The sequence below is a fragment of the Octodon degus genome, unplaced genomic scaffold (genome assembly GCF_000260255.1).
Source record: "Octodon degus isolate 3935 unplaced genomic scaffold, OctDeg1.0 scaffold00011, whole genome shotgun sequence".
NCBI classification, from domain to species: Eukaryota; Metazoa; Chordata; class Mammalia; order Rodentia; family Octodontidae; genus Octodon; species Octodon degus.
Window position 1 is genome coordinate 11,388,775 of NW_004524587.1, and position 10,610 is coordinate 11,399,384.

Here is a 10,610-nt window from a genome sequence, read left to right on the forward strand (position 1 = left end):
CCCAGAATGCAGGGGGAAGGTCTGTAGAATTCTTCAATATCTGTGATAGAAACAGATTTTGGGGCTATTCTTAGTAATGCCAACAAAGACATGGATCAGCTCAGGACTTCAGATCTTCAATTAAAAATGACCTGAAGTTGTCTACTCAGTAACTCTGGGTTCTCCAAGAAAAAACAAATACACAAACTAGAGAATCAGATACATTACAGGGGAGGAGGATTTACAATGTCAGTGGAACCAAGTACCAGTTCACTAAATTCTAATGTGCCTTCTTCCTGGGACTTACATTCTTTTTTCTTTTCATTCTTTCTTTAATTTATTTTTATTTTTATTTTTGTACAGGGCCTCACTACACAGTTTGGACTTGTACTGATCCTCCTGTTTTTAGTCTCCCCAGCGCTGGGATTACAGGAGTGCACCACCATGCCTGGATTTGGTCACAGGCTCAGTGTGCCCAAGGGGTGGGGCCAGTGCAGCATGTGAGACCGAGGATCAAACCCTGGTCCCTGCACTTGCCAAAGCAGGCGCTTAGTCCACTGAGCTATCTTGCCCGCCCTGGGACTTACATTCTTGCTTAATATTCTTCCTTTTTTTTCTGTGTTTCTCAAGATCTCCTTCATATTTCATGTTTGACCTTCTTATTATACTCTGTGCAAGGGGACCCTAAGCATTTGAGGCATAACTGTTTTAGGTCTTCCACGTACTGCCTCTGTGCATGGGATTTCTGTCTATAATCCAAGCAAAAACAGCACCCCAAGTTAGCAATAGATCCAGATTTTGTGAAGTCTGGAGTCTAAGAAATTTTGAGAGCTTTCTGATGCGAAGGAATATGGAAATAGATTCCAACATTTCTACTTGCAAAAAGATGGAGGCTTACACACTCTGGATTCTTCCTGTTGTAATTCTGTCAGCTTGCTGACACCTGGCCTCCCCTTTCTCCAGGAGTTCTTTAGCAGGCCCAGAAGCTCTGAGCTCTCCATGCTTGTGAAGGGCTCTGAAGCCTCAGGTGCATATGTATCACGGTGAACCCACTCTGCACTGACTTTCCTAAAATAAACCCAAGAAATAGCACTACCTACCCAATCTGCCCCATTATCAGTAGCTGGCAAATGTATTTTACCCTTAAAGATCCTGTCTGTTGTCCCTGCTCTAGTACCTTGTAATGATTTGGGTTGTGTTCTCTTTGCCCAAAAGGCAAGACAGTGGATTACAAAGCAAGTTGCCTAATTGTCAGATTCATAAGGGTACATTACACTTTTAAAGTGCAACATATTTTCCCATCTAATTCAAAACTGTGAATGTTAAACTTAAAGACTGTTTCTAGCTTCTGTTAGTGACAGACAGAGCTCCCCAAGGGGTGGCTGCCTTCAAAGACAGGTAAATGAGGGCCCATATAAAACAGCCAAGTATTGATGTTGTAGTAAAATTCCAGAAAAATACATTGGCAGACAAGTAAATTTGTCACTAATAATTTAATGTAATTTCCCTAAAATGGAGGTAATAGGTACTCAGGGAATACACCTCCAGGGTTTACATCAAATGTGCATGTGGAAAATCATGAAATAATATTTTTTTAAATGTAGATGCTTTGTCTGACATGTTGGTTTATGATGAAAATTATTCTTCCAAAATGAAAATGGGGAGGGGGAAATATAATGTCCCCAATCCATTGTATCCTTTAGCTTCCAAACCTTTCCCCGTGGTGGCAGCTGAGGAGCAATGACTGACTGTAAGCTAGGAACAATTTGTTTGCATTTTTATTTCCCCCTTAAAATGATGTACTGCAATTACCAAATATTAATGAACCAATCATGTTGCAAATAGTATTTCCCGTGTCACTCTGAGTTATAGAATCTAATATTGGGCTCATTTGAAACATTCTGAAGTTGCATATTTTTCCCCTTTGCAAAGTGACAGCTCAAATTGTGTTTAGTTGCATTTGTCCGACCATGAGCAAATCAAGTATAAAAATTTCATTTTGTCTAAGTGTTAATGCAATTTTTTAAGCTCATATCCTGGGATGGCTCACTTTGCACTATGCTGGATGATATTAGATGCCGCTTAAACACTATTATCAATTATATTACACGGTGCTAGAAAATTTTAAAATAGCACTTGTTTGAGATCCAAGTCATGAAGTTCCAAGAAAGGAAAAATACAAAGCAGGAAAAAGATTCCTCATGCTAGTTCCAATGCTCTAATGTTTATGTTTATATTACAAATATAAGCTGATTTTCAACTATAAATCTGAATTTCTTTGCTGTTATTGTGGGTTTAATGTGGAAACAGGTCAGCAGTGTGCAAAGCCAGGAAGGAGAGACACAGCTGTCATAAGCTCAGCTCCTGGACAGGACAACCTGAAACCTAGAGTGAGGACCAAAGTAAGGGAAGGAGAGAGGGATGGAGGGAGAAAGGGAGAGAGAGACCCAGTAGAACCATCAAAATTATGAATTAATATCAAAGTCAAAAATCATAGGGTATCCATCATTTCTCTATAGAATATTGACAGAATGAAATGAATTAAGTAATAATAAAGAATCTATCCCTTAGAAAAAAAGAGAAAAAGAAAGGAGCCAGCTATGCTGACTACATAAGCACATCTCACCAAATGTATAAGCTTAATACAAGTGCCAGGGAAAGCCTGATCCAATTGCATAGAAAGTCACCATGAGAAGTCCCAGGCTATTGACGGGGCTCAGCTCTGCCTGGTGTTTTGTGCCAGGTAGTGAGGCCAAGTGCAGCCTCACACTCTACAGAGGCTTCTTTCTTCCCCACATTCAACCTCTCACACATCCATGTGCAGGACAAATGTGATCAGAGCAATAAATGCTAAAGGACACAGTTGCCAGAAAACACTGAGTATGGCTCTATGGTCATGGGCCCAGTGTCCTCTTTCCCAAGATCACATATCTAGTGGCCACTCTACATGCTCTGGGGAGAGGAGAGGTGATTTTTATTTTAGGGTTCTGAGAAAAATGTCTAGCTCTGAAGTCATTTCAATACAACCTAGTTGGAAAGGTATAAAAACCATGTACCAGACTTTAATTTACTTAACTCCAGCCATGGCCAGATCTGCCCCATTAGGGTTTGTAAATCAAGCAGGCAGAGCTTGCTGAATTGTTGGAAGGCTGCTGTTTGTACGATGCTGGTTATGTTTTCTGATAATTCAGAGCAATATACAAAAAACACTTTACCAATGGGAAGGCACATTTCTCACAGTAGGATTGCAGCTCACACCTGCCTCACTTGATGTGTTCACAGTTAACGGAGTTTAAATGTAACAGGTACAACCTGAATTCTGCTTCAAGCTCAGGATTCTGGGTTAGGATTCTATCATAGAATTAAATCCTAATTTTCCAAGGCATCCATGGTGTATAGCAAGAATTAACTTCTTACCTCTGCATGTAGAATGTACTATTTGTGCACCAATTTGAAGAGATGAAGAAAACACCATCTCCAGTCATTTCCTGTGTTTTTGCGGTTCATATGGGAGGCCTCCGTGAAAAAAAAAAAAGCCTGATTACTCAGGGGTCAGTCTTCAGCCAATAGTATTTGCATCTCTGGGGAGCTTGTTCAAATGCAGTTTACTGTGGTAGGTCCCAGATGGGGCCCAGGAGTCTGCATTTCTAAAAAATTCCAAGTGATACTCACTCACACTAATGGTCCTGACACCATTAGAAAATTCACAAAGATCCCTGAAAGATCACTTAGCCTCAGTTTCCTTCAATCCATTTGTGTCCAGAAGACTTTTACAAAAGAGAATTAAAAAATAATAAGACATTAGAAACAATACAGGATTTTACTAAACAAGGTGATAGGGAGTAAACAAGCATTGTTATATTGCATATTGTTGTCTTCAGCTTAGTTGTTCAGATCACCAGATACAAGCATGCAAAATTAGTCCCCCCAAAATTTAAAAAGAATAGAACAATTTAAGCATTAATTGCTGCTTTCAATAAACCATTAGAAATGAGCAGTACAATTATCCAAGCTATCCCATGTGTATACTTTTCCCTTCCTTCTTTCCTTTATATATTTATGTTATATTATATTTTCCCAATATATTTTTCCCTTTCTTCTTTCTTTTTTCCTTTTCCTGAACTCACTTGTTCTTCCCTTTGAGCAGTTTCTTTCCCTTTAACAATATCTATTGTACCTTATGAATTTTATTCACTCTCAGGTTCTTACACTAGGAAGACGATATGATGCTTACACATGTGGGTCTGATTTATTTCTAGCACCATGCACTAAACTAAAGTCAAAATGGATCAAATATTAAATGAAAAGAAGCACAATGTAATTGTGATTAGAAAGCAACACCATACAGGATTTTGAAGGAGATAGATTTTCCCAAGTAGGAAAAGTACCTAAACAGAGCAAGTCCTGATAAGGGTTAGGAGGTGAGATATAAACAAAGACACACACAGAAGCAATGGCAAAGAGAATCAATGTACTCCAAACTGCCAATGATTGGTGAAATTTGGAATAAGCTGAAGGAAAAAGAGACAAAGCCAAAGAGCTATAAGGCGCCATGTCACAAAGGGTCTTATTCACTAAGCTAAAGAAAGATACCAATGAGGCTAGATACAATCAGACTTGAATTTCAGAAAGACCAATCTGGTAATATAGTAGTTGACAATATTATAAGCCCTTCAGACACTTTGTAAATTGGAAGATTAGAGGGCCAGAGATAGGAGCAACTCAAAATCTAATCAGCTTGTCAAGAGAAACCTGATTTCCTTCCTTCCTTCCTTCCTTCCTTTCTTTCTTTCTTTCTTTCTTTCTTTCTTTCTTTCTTTCTTTCTTTCTTTCTTTCTTTCTTTCTTTCTATTTGATGTATTTGGTACAGGGTCTCACTACGCAGTTTGGACTTGTAGTGATCCTCCTGTTTCAGCCTCCCCAGTGCTGGGATTACAAGCATGCACCACCACTCCAGGTCATCGTGGCAGGCTCTGCGTGCCTGGCACAGGGCTGGAATGGCATGTGTACCAGGGATTGAAGCCTGGTCCTTGTGCTTGCCTAGGCAGGTGCTTAGACCATTGAGTTATCTCTGCAGCCATGGATTTTCAATTCTTACAACTCCAGCTCTTTTGAATGAAGAAACTTGAGTAAGCTAGCAGTAGACATATTTCTGAACCATTTATTTATAAGAATACTAATAACTGGGAAAGACTCACCATGCTTTTAGAAAACAGCTGCTAATGGGAAGTAGACTCCGATGGCACCACATACTAATTATGCCAATAACCTGTTACAAAGCATTTGGGTTTCTGGAGACAAGTGCCCACAGTGTCCAGTCATTCTGGTTAAGAGCTACCCCAAAGATCTACCTCGAGCTGCTGAATCATTTTATTACTTCTCAGGGAATAAAAGGAACAGCGCACAAGTTTTCTCATGATCCAACATAGCACTGGGCTATGTTAGCGTCTTCTAAAATATACTATTTTCCTTCAATATCCCCCATGATTTCAAAAAGTTCTGCTCTCCAACAACAGCTCTAAGAAATTTAAAACTGAAAAAAAAAAGAAAGAAAAAGAAATTTAAGACTGGATGTGGTGGCACATGCCTGTAATCCCAGCATTTGGGAGGCTGAAAACAGAAGAATCACTACGAGTCCGATCTGTGTAGTGAGACTAAATACATAAGGAAAGAAAATTTAAAATATTTCTAGAGTTCAAATAGATGGAACCATTCAGGAGAGAAAAACCACATTTATATATGAGGAATCTACTCTTCAATCTTGGAAAAAAATATTTTCTTGAAAAGGGGCTCCAGCCCCAAAGAGCTTAAACAAATCCTAAACAAGATTTCTTCACCAGAAAAGAGTCCAGATGGAGAGGAGAGCTTAAAACCGACCAACTGAATCCTAAGAAGTTGAATTTCCTCCATCTGAATTATCTTATGCCCCTTACAGTGCAGTGCTCTAGACCTGCCTTGCCCGTAGAAGACTCAATAAATTCATACTCTGTTTGGCTGCACTTACAGTTTTAATTGCGCTGAATCATATTGGTACACATCCGGACTTCTCATTGCCTTCAATTGCATTCTGTCCCTTAAGTAATCTAAGGATGTAACACTAGAAGCAGGAATCAACCTATTTTGAACCAACCTATTTAAAATGTGCTCCCTGCCCTTGCAGGGATGCATAGAATCCCGGAACTGACTCCGAGGGTATGATGCAGGCTCAGCCACGCAGATATATGAGTGACCGACTGCCAAACCAGCCCTTGAAAAAAGAAGGGGTGTGTGGCTGTATAAATCCTGATGCAGGAGGACAATGAATCCATAAGGCATATACAGCCCCACTCCTGCTGTCATGCACTGTAATAAGCTCCTGCCGGTGTTCCCGTGACAAAGTTGATCCCGAAGGATAGAAAGCAGTGATGGGAACTATAAATCTGTCCCACTACCCCCCGTGCCCCCCACCTCTCGCGTGCAGTATGCGTGTGTGCACAAACAAGGCCACCGATACGTAAATACTGAGAGAGGCATAATCCATCTCAGTGGCACACTGTTTCAAACCTGCTTGGTATGATGCCTGGAATTTCATAACATATTCAGAAGGACTGAGATGGCCCAGCCCTTTGTTCTGAGTAAGTAAGCCTGGTAATCTGACTTCAGCAGATTCAGAGATTTTTATTTTCCTTCCTTGGGAAAAAAAAAAAAAATAGGTTCTTAAAATTGCATTGCTGGTACCTGTGACTCATATTACAAGCAGGGCCATCTCTGCACCCAAATGGAAATTTCATTTATGATATTGTGGACTTAATATGAATAAAGGTCTGGTGTTTTCCAAGGCATCAAAGAAAGAAGCACCTGCCACGGGGCTAATCACAGCAGGGAATGAGAAGAAGATGGAAGTATGGGAGCGTAATAAAAGACAAAGGGAATCCAAACAACATAAATTGTTATGAAGTTAAAAAAAATGAAAAAGGAGCAAAATTCACCCACATCCATCACTTATGCTTCAGGGTTGGACGTAAAGAGATGAATTTAAGGCAGCTTAAATTCCTGCCACTTTCTGCAGCCTAGAAAACCTCCTAGTTAAAAATATGATTGGGATAACTAAAAAGATGCAGGTGACAAATGGGTTGCATATGAAACTGGAGGTGGTTTGAACAGATAGTTTCTTTCAACTGCACAAGAAAGAGATAATGGAGAGGATGGTGCAGGTGTAAGCAGGCTCTGAGTCAAATAAAAATAAAAACCACAACAACTTTTATATCTTTGTAGCATTTGGCTAATGAGTCACTAAAACCACCCTCAGTCCATCCATCATTTCTATTGCCAACACTCAACTGCACTCGGTCTCTAATTGGTCTAGACAGGTGTCATGGTATTTCAGCTTGTTGAAAACAATTTCAGAGGTTTGCTTCAGTGAGACTGAAAGGTAGACACTTTGGAAAATGTTAGTCTAATTTCAACTTCGTTAGAGCAGTTTATGTTTAACAAGAGAACCAAGATAGATGGAAATTTCCAGAGTTGGCTCCGCCTCTGAAAAAAAAAGCCCTTTCTGGGGGTTCAACGTGAACTTGGACATGAATTTGATTATTTAGAAGGAGAGAAACATGTTAGAAATAACAGGTTTTACCTTGGGATCTCACTTTGCCTATGTTTTTCTATATCTACAGTGAGCAAATTTAAATGTGTAATCTTCAAATGTCAGCTTCCCCTTGACATAAAGTCATAAAACAATTTCATATTATCAAATAGTTGCAGGTGCCATTCTGTGTCTTTCAGAGTACTGAGTGTCACCAAACCCTGTGCTTTTGAAAGGAAAGGGAGACCTCTCCCCTGAGACAACAAGGCCAGATCTAAAGAGTAGACTGGCCACCACCATCACACTTGGCCCAGTAGCTTATGAATGGTATTTGAGAGCTGTATTAAACCAACTTGTGACATAGCAAACAAACAGGAAAGAGAAAGTTCCACATGGATCTTACCAATCACCCACAAACTCATAAAGGAATAAAGATGAAGGGTGTAAGTTTAGGGCAAAGCACACAGTTTACCTTTTGTATTTCCTTGTGATTATGAGGGCTGCCAGTACCATTAGTATTTAAATACATACATATTTTACATATATACATATATGTAAATATTAATGATTAGTATTTAAATATTACTCTTTGGAGAGAACAAGTTGGCTATGCAATACAGAGGAGAAAGAGAAAAGCGAGGAGGACTCTACTATTTTTCTTCATTTTATCCCTGGGGCAAGAGACTTGCCACTGCTATAGGAAGCCTCTGCAACTTCCTACTGGGATTACACAGCCAAGGAAACTATCCAAGATTAAGTAGAGAATGTATTTCCATATGGAGGAGTGGTTGGGAAGCAGGAGGGCAAGTTGGCTGACATGGGCTCCCACCACTCAGAGCAGGTGAAGATGCCAAAAAGAAACCTGGAACTGGCTCTTGGGGCAGAAATGAATTCTATCATTTATTTATTTATTTATTTATTTATTTATTTATTTATTTATTTATTTATTTGGTACAGGGTCTCACCACGCAGCTCTGACTCACAGAGATCCTACTGTCTCAGCCTCCCCAGTGCTGGCATTATAGGCTAGCACCACCACGCCTGGTTTTGGTGTTGTGCTTGGGCAAGACCAGGATTCTGGGACCAGCATGGCATGCGGTACCGGGGATTGAACCTGGGTCCTTGTGCTTGCCAGGCAGGCATTTAGACTGCTAAGCTGAACTTCACCCATCTTTCTGAGGATCTGTATGCAGAAGTTTTGCAATTGACCTGACTCACCAATACCAAGTGTTATCTGTGAATATTCATTTTTCCTCTGAATATCTTTTGAAAATTCTGTTTTCTTTGATATCTTAAACTGTGTAGCATTTAAAGCCTCAGATCTTAAAAGAAAATATGTAAGGAAATTCCGGCTTCAGTGCAGCCTCTTCTGTGGCTTCAGCAGTTGATCTCTATGCATCGGCCTTGTCCACTTCAGTGAAGCATCATCCAGCCAAAGGCCATTTCTCTCTAGCTACATATAAACTACAAATCCATGCATCGAATTGGGGTTATAGGACCATAAGAAGTTTCTGCTCTCAGTGGAGGAAGCATGCATTAATAGTTTTTTGTGTTTGTTTTTGAGTTTTTCTACAATAAAATGTTTTGCATCTCTAATTAGATATGTAGCTTATTTAAACAAGCAAGTAAGTAATTTCCCTTAAAACTGTCAATCTAATGAAGAGAAATAGGATAAGAGAAAATGGGATGAAAGCAAATGCCCCCAGGATGGATTTTGAAAGGGTCATAAAACGTGTTCCATAAAGCCACTGTACACATAATAGGAATAGATGGTCACTTCTTCATGTAACAAATGTATCAGGCACCTTCTGTGATCTCAAAGGGCTAAGACTGGGCAGAGAGCTAAAGAAAGCAGTAAGAGATGGTTCTCAGTCCTCACCCTGAAGCTGTTATATATATTTACTTGGCAGAGTACAGCATTTAAAAGATGATTCTTGGTCCACTGAGATAGCTCAGCAGACTGAGCACCTGCTTAGGCAGGCACAGAGACTGGATTCAATCCCCAACACCACATGCCGCACTGGCCCCTACTGGCACACTGAGCCAACCACCACGACAGAGCACGGTGGCACATGCCTGTAATCCCAGCTCTGGGGTGGCTGAAAACAGGAGGATCAGTAGGAGTCTGAGCTGCGTAGTGAGACCCTTTACCAAATACATTTTAAAAATGAAAATAAAAATAAACAACAGATTACTCTTATCTCATGAGTACATAAAAACCAAGCTCATGCAGGTAAGTACATAGCCTACACAAAACTGTACTGAGAAAAAAAAAAAAAAAAAAACTGTACTGAGATGCCAGTAGGTTGTAAGGCCATGTAGACATGACACGGAAGGATTAAGGAACATAAGGAATACAGTGGACCAAGTTGATGTGAAAAGTCTGACACCTTTGTTGTGCTTTAATTTCTATTTTTCAAAAACCATCTGAAGAAACAAAATGTAAAACATTTTCAACAAAAATGACAAACAATTGTTCTTCTTCACATAGAAAGGATATGGCAATTGATGAGGAAAAACCAAAGGCCCAAGGAAAAAGAGATGGGAACTGAAAGTACCCAAAATGCATGAAATGTGTTCAAACCCACAAGTAACTATGGACATGCCAATGAGCTCAGTGATTTCATCAGGCTTTGTCACGTGCACAAGTACCGCGATACAGAAGAGAGTGAAAAAGCTGCCCTCAGGAAAGAAGTCCTCCCTGGAGGAAAGGGAGGAGGGGAAGATCAGCCTTTCTTGGCCATTCCTGATGTTTTCTCTCTTTTGTTGGATGTTATTTGGGGTGGAGGCACTGTTTTGATTAAATTATCTCTTTCACTTCTTCTGTAACTGAAGGAGGTAAAGGAAGGAACATGACACTGCTTGTCATCAGCACCGTCCTCCTATGGATGGGTTGAGCTTTTCCCAAAGTATCTGCAACGTGTGTCAAGAGCTGAAATTGGAGTGTGCTGTACAGGTGCAGTGCCAGGGCCCTCTGGGCACAGGGCCGGAGGAAAACAAATCTAAGGATGTAATGTTTAACAAAATATTATTTTCTTTTTCTTTTTCTTTTTCTTTTTCTTTTTCTTTT